The sequence below is a fragment of the Diorhabda carinulata genome, chromosome 2, assembly GCF_026250575.1.
Source record: "Diorhabda carinulata isolate Delta chromosome 2, icDioCari1.1, whole genome shotgun sequence".
Lineage (NCBI taxonomy): Eukaryota > Metazoa > Arthropoda > Insecta > Coleoptera > Chrysomelidae > Diorhabda > Diorhabda carinulata.
This window is the reverse complement of record NC_079461.1, coordinates 2,410,093-2,422,292: the sequence shown is the minus strand read 5'-3', so window position 1 is coordinate 2,422,292 and position 12,200 is coordinate 2,410,093. Positions and strand designations below refer to the sequence as shown.

The following is a 12,200-nucleotide window of genomic DNA, read 5'->3' as shown; positions in this document are numbered from 1 at the left end:
CATATTACAGTATTTAGGATAAAGGTAAAGTATAATAACACAATTCATTTGATAAATTGTCCACATATTTTATAGTGTTGCATAAAAATCTATTTTATATTAACGTTTTTCAAAGTAAACGATGTCATCTGGATCAATTTTCTTTTTTGTGAATATTGTCATCATCTATTATAGTTCCTTAAGTCTTGCCTAAGTTTAGAGTCTCCTCGAGATAAATTGAGTCCTTTTATCGTTAATAATTCTTATAAGAATTCTACTAAAGGTTTAAATCAACACAAATATATTTGGAAATAAATTTTTTCTTCATTCTCTTAACAAATCTACTACTGTTTCTAATTTAGTTAATATCTTCTATTAGCTTTTATACCATTAGTTATGCTTTTATTTACTTCTAATACATTCGAACAAAAGTATGTTTGTATGAAATTTTTTACCAAAACTCCGACAGAATCTAATTCCGAAACATAAACAGATAAAAATGTCTGTCTTCTAAAGTTCTGCTCCGTTTTGCTACAAACTTACTGTAGATTTTGAGGAAGCTTCGAAAATTTGTATCTACATTTCTTCAAACGTTTTTTCCAAGTTTCCAACACGCCATTCACAAAAACTGGTGAGAAATCCTCAGCTGAACTTTCAAGTTAATGGAAATGTCCGAAGCTGCATGAATCTTCTGGATGCTTAAGATTAATGGAAGCTTCATAGTTCTTCTAAATGCTTCTGCTGTTGTCGATGTCCTCTTCGGACATTTCCATTAACTTCTTCTGTAAAATCTACGTTTTAGTTTAAGGTTACTACAAGCTGCATGGATCTTCCGGATGTTTCTGCTTTTGACGTTGCTTTCTCATGAGCTTCTGTAAACTCTATGTCTTCGTTTAAAGTTAATGGAAGCTTCATAGTTCTTCTAAATGTTTCTGCTGTCGTCGATGTCCTCTTCGGGCGTTTCCATTAACTTCTTCTGTAAAATCTACGTTTTAGTTTAAGGTTGCTGCAAGCTGCATGGATCTTCTGGATGCTTCTGTTTTTGTCGTTGCCCTCATCGTCATTTCTTCAAACGTTCTTTTCCAAGTTTCCAGCACGCCATTCACAAAAACTGGTGAGAAATCCTCAGCTGAACTTTCAAGTCGCTAACCTAAGCTTGTTAGATTGCAGAAATAAGCAATAGCAACGAAAGTTACGATATTGGTATGATTTTAATGATATCTGCATTTAAAAAAAAGAACTTCAACCCTTTGATGAGCTTCTGTAAACTCCATGTCTTCGTTTAAAGTTAATGGAAGCTTCATAGTTCTTCTAAATGCTTCTGCTGTTATCGATGTCCTCTTCGGACATTTCCATTAACTTCTTCTGTAAAATCTACGTTTTAGTTTAAGGTTACTACAAGCTGCATGGATCTTCCGGATGTTTCTGCTTTTGACGTTGCTTTCTCATGAGCTTCTGTAAACTCTATGTCTTCGTTTAAAGTTAATGGAAGCTTCATAGTTCTTCTAAATGCTTCTGCTGTTGTCGATGTCCTCTTCGGACATTTCCATTAACTTCTTCTGTAAAATCTACGTTTTAGTTTAAGATTGCTACAAGGCTGCATGGATCTTCTGGATGTTCCTGCTTTTGACGTTGCTTTCTCATGAGCTTCTGTAAACTCTATGTCTTCGTTTAAAGTTAATGGAAGCTTCATAGTTCTTCTAAATGCTTCTGCTGTTGTCGATGTCCTCTTCGGACATTTCCATTAACTTCTTCTGTAAAATCTACGTTTTAGTTTAAGGTTACTACAAGCTGCATGGATCTTCCGGATGTTTCTGCTTTTGACGTTGCTTTCTCATGAGCTTCTGTAAACTCTATGTCTTCGTTTAAAGTTAATGGAAGCTTCATAGTTCTTCTAAATGCTTCTGCTGTTGTCGATGTCCTCTTCGGGCATTTCCATTAACTTCTTCTGTAAAATCTACGTTTTAGTTTAAGGTTGCTGCAAGCTGCATGGATCTTCTGGATGCTTCTGTTTCTGTCGTTGCCGTCATCGTCATTTCTTCAAACGTTCTTTTCCAAGTTTCCAACACGCAATTCACAAAAACTTTGAAGTCAATAACCTAAACTTGTTAGATTGAAAAAATAAGCAATAGCAACGAAAGTTTCGATATTGGTATGATTTTAATGATCTCTGTATTTAAAAAAAAAGAACTTCAACCCTTTTAGACTTTTTTTTGGTTCCGCTACTATTTACACACATAGTCCGTCATGTGTAATTTCAAATCTATTTTTTTACTAATTATTATTAAAACCCTGTATGTACAACACCCTTTATGAATGTGTACGATGTTTATCTTGATGTAATAAACAATGTTGAATTGTCCGGGTAGTAAATGACTCATACGTGTAAATCTTTCGTTTACAAATGGTGCACCTGGAAGTAGTAGACAATATCCATTTCAAAGAATGTTGGTAATTGACTGAAATTTTCTCTACTCTCACGTTTTAAACAACAAAAGTCAGCTGGACGAATTAAGTTTTAGTAGCTTTGTGTGTGAATAATACACAATGAAATATTCATATTACGGAAGTACGAATTAGAAATCTATTCTCTAACAAACAAAATGTATTTTGTTGTTTTTGAATACAGGTAAGTATATGAAGGAAGCACCACAAAAATGTTTTTTAGATAGAAAGAGGTTGACCGTAACCTAGACTAACCTAACTGGATCTGAAGACAATGAAAAAAAGGCAGAAGCATTTAGACGAACTATGAAACTTCCATCAACTTTAAGCGAAGACATGGAGTTTACAGAAGCTCATGAGAAAGCAACGTCAAAAGCAGAAACATCCAGAAGATTCATGTAGCTTGTAGCAGCATGGAAATGCCCGAAGAGGACATCGACAAGAGCAGAAGCATTTAGAAGAACTAAGAAGCTTCCATTAACTTTAAACAAAGACATAGAGTTTACAGAAGCTCATGAAAGGGTTGAAGTTCTTTTTTTTAAATGCAGAGATCATTAAAATCATACCAATATCGAAACTTTCGTTGCTATTGCTTATTTCTTCAATCTCGACAAGCCTATGTTAGCGACTTGAAAGTTCATCTGAGGATTTCTCACCAGTTTTTGTGAATGGCGTGTTGGAAACTTGGAAAAGAACGTTTGAAGAAATGACGATGACGGCAACAACAGAAACAGAAGCATCCAGAAGATCCATGCAGCTTTTGGTAACCTTAAACTAAAACATGGATTTTACAGAAGTAGTTGATGGAAATGCGCGAAGAGGACATCGACAAGAGAAGAAGCATTTAGAAGAGCAATGAAGCTTCCATTAATCTTAAGTATCCAGAAGATTCATGCAGCTTCGGACATTTCCATTAACTTCCTTTGTAAAATGCTTCTACTTCTATCGTTGCCGTCTTCGTGCTTTTTCAAGAGCTTCTGTTTAATCCATGTCTTGGTTTAAGATTAATGGAAGCTTCATTATTCTTGTAAATGCTTCTGCTTTTGTCGGTGTCCTCTTCGGACATTTCCATCAACTACTTCTGTAAAATCCATGTTTTAGTTTAAGGTTACCAGAAGCTGCATGGATCTTCTGGATGCTTCTGCTTCTGTCGTTGCCGTCATCGACAAAACCAGAAGCATTTATAAGAACAATGAAGCTTCCATTAACTTTAAACGAAGACATGGATTTTAACAAGTTCAAGTGGAATCAGAGAGTCTTTCACAGATGCTCTATCAAAGGATTTAGTTCACGAAACACATGGAAGGAAATTTGTTATAATTTGTCTACTGCCACATTTGTATTTCATCTGGAACCCACGAAATCTCTTCAACCAGCATTTTGGTTATCAGTTTCATAACAATTCTTAAATCACCTATATCTTTAAGGTTTAATTTCAATTCACACATATATACAAGGTGGTCAATCTAAATAAACGAAAAATTCCAGCGTTGAAATCAACAGCAACAAACTTAATTGAATATTACACTTTTTTAACTAAAGATTTCCTTATTTATAAATTTAGATCACGTAAAAAAATTGATTTAATATGTATTTTCATATTTCTACTATATTTCATAAATAACGTATAACCTTGTGTACAAAACGTCAATCAATTGTGGCAGATTTCACATTTGGAATTAGAATCGTAAAATCAACGTTCTGGTATGCGACACAATTGTCAATTAAGCCTGAAGTTTTTATGTTGCACGTGCTCCAAAAAATAAAAAAAAGTAATTATGTTATGTGAGTGGTATTTCTGTCAACCATTAAAAACGCTGTGAGACATAAATTTTCTTTGTACGGGTCATTACGAAGCGACGGTCTTAATTCGATAGGACACTTGGGGCAAGCGACTTGGGCCAGCTCGGCACAGAAGTTAGAAGCTATGATACATAATTTCCAAAAATATTAGACACAAGCCAGGTTTCTACAAATCTCACTCTTTCTTATCTCTGTTTATAAACGCTAGTGTTAGAATCGAGGATGGAAGGACAATAATCAAAGTTATTTAACTACTTAAAACTTACTATATTATATATATATATATATATATATATATATATATATATATATATATATATATATATATATACTCAAACATACATAAGAAATTGAACTTAACCGCGCGTGCCTAATCTCTAGCAACTACGTAGCTCCGTAGAGACGACTAGGCATTAGAGATCTACTCTATCTCTAACTCTAACAGATCCAAAATGTTTCGCTTGGGTTGGTGCTAGTAACGAATAGGAGAGATTTCATGAAACCTTGTGGAAGGTAGAGATATATAGGTATGTTGGTTTCTTATGAAACGTGCTACCAGATATATCGGAGAGGATTGAGTGAATTGCTTGCCGTTAGGGTGTAGGAAAGTTCTTAATCAAAGGTAATTTGAAATTTCCGAAAGAAGACAACTTGGAATTCCCTGGTCTAGGCAACGATCAGTCAGGAATCAAAGGATTATTGTTTTATTGAGGAAGTTGTTCGGGGAATCCGGTCAAATAGTGAAAAGTTTCGGAAATGAAATTGTACCTTTTTTATAATTGATTGATTGATGGGAATTCACTATTTTAGTTTCACTGGGATTCACAGTGGGATTCTGAAATCTTGAGATTTCTTCCAGATCTGTTTCAAACGTTGCAAGTATCATTGAGATCAAAGGTTACTCCACGATGTCGCAAAGTTGGTTTCAAAGTCTAAAGTAAAGACAAAAAATAACAAAAGGCTCAGAGTATTTCTTTGTGTCGATTTTCAGCTGTTCTTTTTGTAAATAAAACGAATGCATCAGTTAATTATCAATTTATTTGACTGGGTTTTTAACTAGTTTACATTTCAGTTGCTTCCAAAATCTATGAATTAGTAGCTATAAAGAAAAGCTAAGTAATTACGTAATGGAAAATAAAAGCGATACGATAATGAAACTTGCATGCTTTCGATGCTAATAAAAAGTTTGAAATTGTTCATGTGAATCGAAATAGAATCAGAAACAACTTGAATGAAGTAGATTTAACTCGGTGCAACCATGACTTCAGACACCGGTCGACCTTGACCATAATTTTTTAAAGAATGAAAATTTGACCAGAGGTGAACTACCGATACGGAATCTTCAACGGAAGTGTTCGATATTTAAATCTCTCGTGCACATTTTCGAAATTAAATGTTTGTTAGTAATAAAGTACCTCAATAGACCAGTATTTTTATGTACCTATTGGATTTTCCACAATTCCCTAGCCCAATGGAACAAATTCAATATTTCGCGTACTGTATTTATTTATTCTAAAACAATAAAATGCAATTTCCACCTTCAACATCCTTCACAATAAATATATCCCCATAATGATCGCCAATCAAATTGCACTTAATTAAGAAGGAACCAATGATATGGTTTCCAACACTCTCTGTCCAAACATAAACTTTCTGGGGGCATTACGCGTGTTTTTCTAAGCTAACATGTTTTTAGTATGATACTAAATTGAGAAGATACAAAATTATGAATCAAAATTTTTCTCTCTACACCAACGTCTTGAACGTATTCAGTTTACGTCTTCAGTTGCCGTGTCACAACAATAATTAGAGATACACACCCAAAGCATAGACGTAGAGGATTTAAAGCCAATCCAAGCAGCCGCAAAACCTTATGAATCTTCAAATCGATGAAGACGTGAAAAGCTTGTATCTGTCAGCACAAATAGAGTTCCAAGTTCTGGTGGTGTTGAATTTAAGCAATATCTGAGCCCACCACTAGAAGAAAGAAACATCAGGTCCAATAGATTTCTCACTGACAACTCCTCGAAGTATTTAATCTACCAAGTTTTCTTAGTATTATCTTTCTTTGAATGTAAACTTAGTTGTACCAGATAATGGAGATTCTTTCGAAAAAAGATCGATTTTGTATCGATTCGAATCGTAAAAGATTGATTTCTGAAACATCGATATGGTAAAATTTCAAATATATCACTGGACGCACGGTTTAAAAATGTAGATTGATGATGGATGATAATTTAGTTGCACAAACAGTTTTTCGCTAAAAATGACGTGGTACCACGCACCTTACTCGCCTGACTTGGCCCGGTGTGTCCATTATTTATAATTTACTAACTTTGTTGCATATTTATTGCTTATACAATAATATCGTGTCAACTTTATTTTGTTTTAGCAATTGAATTGTTTTTATTACCAAATAATAACCGGGACGACGACATAGCGAAATACCAACATATTGCCGTTAAGTAGAATCTTGATTTTTCACTTTCCATCAACACTAAGCTTTTACGACTTTCCAAAGACAATTAATTCCCTAGAATTTGGTCAATTTTCGCGAAAATTATACAAAATTCTAATTTTTTTTCGACTAGAAATTAATGGTTTTAAAAACCATGTTATCCGATTATGATATAGAAGCGATCAAAGGTTATTCCCAAAAACTAATTAAATGTAATCTTTAACGTCTCTTTGAATACTTCTGAAGCCACAAACTCGATGAATATCGAAAATATAAGCGCAGCAGGTAAAATATAATAAAAATCCACTTCTGCTCGTCCACGCCAGGTGCATTCAGTTATAAACCACCTGCCTGTTCAATTTAACAGCTGAAACAGAAAATCCCGTTCCTCAGAGGAAAATAATTCAACCGAATCTCTTTTAAATTGGAAATTGAGTCTACTATTGTTGTCATAAATTGCAATATTGCGAAGGGTTTATGGTTGAGAACATTGAAAATTGATTAAGACAAAGGATACGTCAGTTAAATTATACAGAGTGTCTTAATTAATATGAATCTCTGTCGGATATATAAAAAATGATCTACAAGAACAGCTAGATAATCGAGAATCAATTCGCATAACCTAGAAATATCAGTTGGTAAAGATTTAATACTTTTTACAATTAGTTATATTTCTAATAATCATTTCAATATTTTTTTGTTTCATTTCGATTATTTAAAAACATTCTTAGCAAAAGAAAACTATACCGAACCAAAGTTTTGAAACGGTGCCAGCAGTAGTTGATTATAGGAATATAAACACAAGAAAAAATGCCTGAGGTACAGGTATAATTTGATCCAGTGTTTTAAGGATTCTAAGAGAATACAAATATCATCTGAATCATATTCAACTGCAGCGACAACTTTTGCCAAAACATAGGTTTTTGCTTATGGATCCTTGACCAGTCGCAGAGAAAGAATTTTTTTTCAAATTTGATTTATTTATAGACGATAACTTTCACAATTATGACATCCTTTAGGTGGGATTGTGGAGAATCATCTAATTTTGAGATTCTTGATTATGACATTTTGCGATCTCTTGAAACATCGTCGGTGTTGCAGGTTTTTTGCGGTTTCCCTGCAATCTGTTACCGTTTTTGCTTACAAGCTTCCTTTTAAATTTCTTCCGGCCAAAATCTCCCTTCAGAAATAGTTGGGTAAACACAACCCCACGCAACCACCACAACTCCAGCTATTCCTTTATCAGGGCCTACTCCAACAAATCCCCCTTTTTATCCTGCCAAACTTCAGCTAACGAATTTTTCTCTCTCGCTATCTCTTGAAACATATTCCTTTGAATATCACAGCAAAGATAAATCTAAATACAGAATTTCCAAATAGCAATTAGCCATCCAGATCCCCAGATTTGACTTTCATGGATTTCTATTTATGGAAGCACGTGAAAATGACACTAATGTTGGTTAATTAGTAATCCAACTATACCAAATTTCAAGAATATAAATAAAGCTCTTGATGAAACATTCCTAATTGCTTTCAATTGCTTTTGGTAAAGTGTTCATAGATTCAGATCGGATAGAAAGGTAAAGGGAATCCCTATACACCATGATAGACAACTCAAGGAAGAACTACCTTAAATGGTAGGAGTCAGCAATTCAAAACAAGCGTTGGAGTATAATTTCAAAGAAGAGCTGGGAATTTGAAACTCTGGAACAATCCTGATCTCTCCCTCTCAGATTTTAACACTTTGGACCGCTTAAGCAGCCATTGACAGTTCATCGGTTTCCTTCATTCATTCACGATTAGTTATTTTGATTGTACTCCTATTCAACTTTAATTTTCAGTATTCTCTTTGGTCAAAATTTTGAACCATTAGTTTCGTAAAAATCGGAGTATCCTTTTTTAAAAAATTAGTTAGATAAGTAAAGACGTGCACTTTATAAATGATCCTTACTGTATTAATATTAGAAAGAAATGTTGTTTTGGACATTTTGTTTAAAACTTGCTAGGAAGTTACAATATGTGATAATTTATTTAAGACACTCTTTTATAGATTTTTCATTAGAAGATATTTTACTATAATTTGAATATTTTTTCAGTTATTTACTGAGGTACAATCAACTCAATGAATTATTAATTAATTACAACTAGTTTCTCATTATAAACATGATAAAAGTGTCCTGTAAATCATCACCTTGGTTTCAATATTCAATCACATTCACTTTCAAAGAAATCTTTTTCAAATGCGTAGTTTTAGTAATCGATGTAAACTAGGAGTTTATTGTTAGAATTATCAAAAGCCTTTCATTGTTATAGATCTTTATCCATGTGGGTTAAATACCAAAAGCATAATTGTGAAAAAGCACCAGGAGTGAAGGATAATTTGTTGCTGATTGATTCCAAATTTCCCAGATTGGTTAATACAGAATTTGGCATTAATAAATTGAGGCCAACGAATTGGTATTTTTCTAAAACTGAAAGATCCTAAAATTTTAACAAAGAAATAAATAAGTTTCAAGTTTTTATATGATTTATAGAACACTAAAGTTTCATAGACCTCTTAATAAAGTTTTTAGATAAAAAAATGTTTTTTCCGAATATATCACATGCTAGAAAAAATTCTAGATATATTATTGACTTATAATTCATCCACACGAAGCTTTATTAACGGTTAAATAATTATTAAGCCTGTATTACACGTTGTGTCTAAGTCGAGCGTGAAAAATATATAGAGTGTGGAAGAATTAATAATGTTGAATGTTTCATTTAAAAATTTTCTTGTAGTAGAGTGGTGATACATGAATGATTCGACTGAAGAATGTTTTTTTCGTCCTGCGCTTTTATACAGACAAGTTTTTACTTTTAATCCAGAAGACAAAATTACATAGAAGACTATATCTTATGTTTATCGATAATTTCAATATTTATTTCTTCATTTCTAACACAGAAATCATTACAATTACTAGAAGAAACTTAATTTGATATTTCATATTAATAAATTGTGTTGTTGAAAAATTATCTTGAATTCAGGTCTCCTTTAATTGAAATTTCGTTTAAGAACAAATAAAGTTTGACGTTGCGACCAAAAATCAAGCTATTTATCAACAAAACCGTATAAAAAAGGTTTAAGAAGTGAGAAATCTATAAAAATGTTTCTTCAAAATATATAACATACTAGAAAAAATTCTAAATATATTATTGACTTATAATTCATCCACACGAAGCTTTATTAACGGTTAAATAATTATTAAGCCTGTATTACACGTTGTGTCTAAGTCGAGCGTGAAAAATATATAGAGTGTGGAAGAATTAATAATGTTGAATGTTTCATTTAAAAATTTTCTTGTAGTAGAGTGGTGATACATGCTTGATTCGACTGAAGAATGTTTTTTTCGTCCTGCGCTTTTATACAGACAAGTTTTTACTTTTAATCCAGAAGACAAAATTACATAGAAGACTATATCTTATGTTTATCGATAATTTCAATATTTATTTCTTCATTTCTAACACAGAAATCATTACAATTACTAGAAGAAACTTAATTTGATATTTCATATTAATAAATTGTGTTGTTGAAAAATTATCTTGAATTCAGGTCTCCTTTAATTGAAATTTCGTTTAAGAACAAATAAAGTTTGACGTTTCGACCAAAAATCAAGCTATTTATCAACAAAACCGTATAAAAAAGGTTTAAGAAGTGAGAAATCTATAAAAATGTTTCTTCAAAATATATAACATACTAGAAAAAATTCTAAATATATTATTGACTTATAATTCATCCACACGAAGCTTTATTAACGGTTAAATAATTATTAAGCCTGTATTACACGTTGTGTCTAAGTCGAGCGTGAAAAAATATATAAAACATGATGAACAACACACTACAGTTGGATATAAACTGGATGATACATTGGTTTTTCATATAAAACAAGCAAAAAGGACACAAAGTGTATGTAGTTGTACCACAAGTTCGTTCCAAGGTTGGGTCATCGTGTGATACCGGCTTTATAGACGGTGGTATCTGAACCGTTGTCTAACAAAATGAGATATTGAAAATGTTTTCCATAAATCAAAACGACTGATCCACAGTTTTATGATGTGATGTATATTAAAGAAACAGATATAAACAAGACACATTTTATTTTGATCTCCCACAAAAGATATTCACGAATTTGCACACATTTGAAATACCAAAGTACATTTCTGCTTAGAATATAAATGATTGTGTCGCCTAACGTTTTATATAGTACGGTAAATTAATAAATTTAATATACTAATAAAAACTAATAATAATAAATATACTAATAAATAATAATAAAAATAAATTCCATATGTCTAAGTAATAACTATTTAAACAACCATCTAATTCTTATAATGAAGTCCTAATCGCTTGGGTGGTCCTTCGCAGGATTTTTCTTCGTATTGTAGTAGAAGCTTCCTACAATTCCACAGAACTAGCAGCCCTGTCAGGGAAATGGAATAGTAAACAGACTTTCTAGGGGTAGAAAGGGTAATAGAAAAGATATTAGAAAACTAAGTGAAGTTTTCTGGTGCAAATGTGAGGCTAGAGGCTAGAGCCGTCCCATATTATGAAGTTTCTGGTGTATGATATCCTTCAAGACATATGAAATGGATTTAAGTCAATATTTCATCATAAAAATACCATTTCATATTTTCGCTACCAGCGTTTTGCTTATGACTGTTTTTTTTCTCTCCCTCATTGTCTTTTAGAGGACATTCTACTATTTATTTTTCTACTGACCACTATAAATGATTTCTATTAGTCTTTGTACGTTAAATAATTAAATTTTCAGTATAAATAAAAAAGACATATTTGATGGAAACGGATATAAATAGATAAGGTTGCATTTAATTTCGTTGTAGTAAAATATGTACGAGAATACATTGACTGCACTATAAGTCTGCACGTGTAATAAACAACAAAAACATCTAAGAACTGAGGAGGCTGTGAACTAAGAAGTAAATAAGTGGTTAGATCTTGCGCAAGATTCGTAGTCTTGCAGCTGGAGTACAACTAGTGAAAACACAAAACCGCCTAATCAAATCAAACAGTCACCGTTATTAGAAGACTATTTTCTTATTATTTTCATTTCATTTTCTATAATAGGAAGAATTAATAATGTTGAATGTTCCATTTAAAAATTTTCTTGTAGTAGAGTGGTGATACATGCTTGATTCGACTGAAGAATGTTTTTTTCGTCCTGCGCTTTTATACCGACGAGTTTTTACTTTTAGTCCAGAAGACAAAATTACATAGAAGACTGTAGTTTATATTTATCGATAATTTCAATATTTATTTCTTCATTTCTAGAGACAGATATCATTACAATTACTAGAAGAAACTTAATTTGATATTTCATATTAATAAATTGTGTTGTTGAAAAATTATCTTGAATTCAGGTCTCCTTTAATTGAAATTTCGTTTAAGAACAAATAAAGTTTGACGTTTCGACCAAAAATCAAGCTATTTATCAACAAAACCGTATAAAAAAGGTTT

At 32.2% G+C, this 12,200-nt stretch overlaps 1 protein-coding gene across 2 annotated transcripts in view; it reads right to left on the bottom strand.

Moving 5' to 3' along the window:
• Positions 1–12,200, bottom strand: part of LOC130903630 (carboxyl-terminal PDZ ligand of neuronal nitric oxide synthase protein) — a 92,651-nt gene that overhangs the window by 61,593 nt on the left and 18,858 nt on the right. The window lies entirely within an intron of this gene.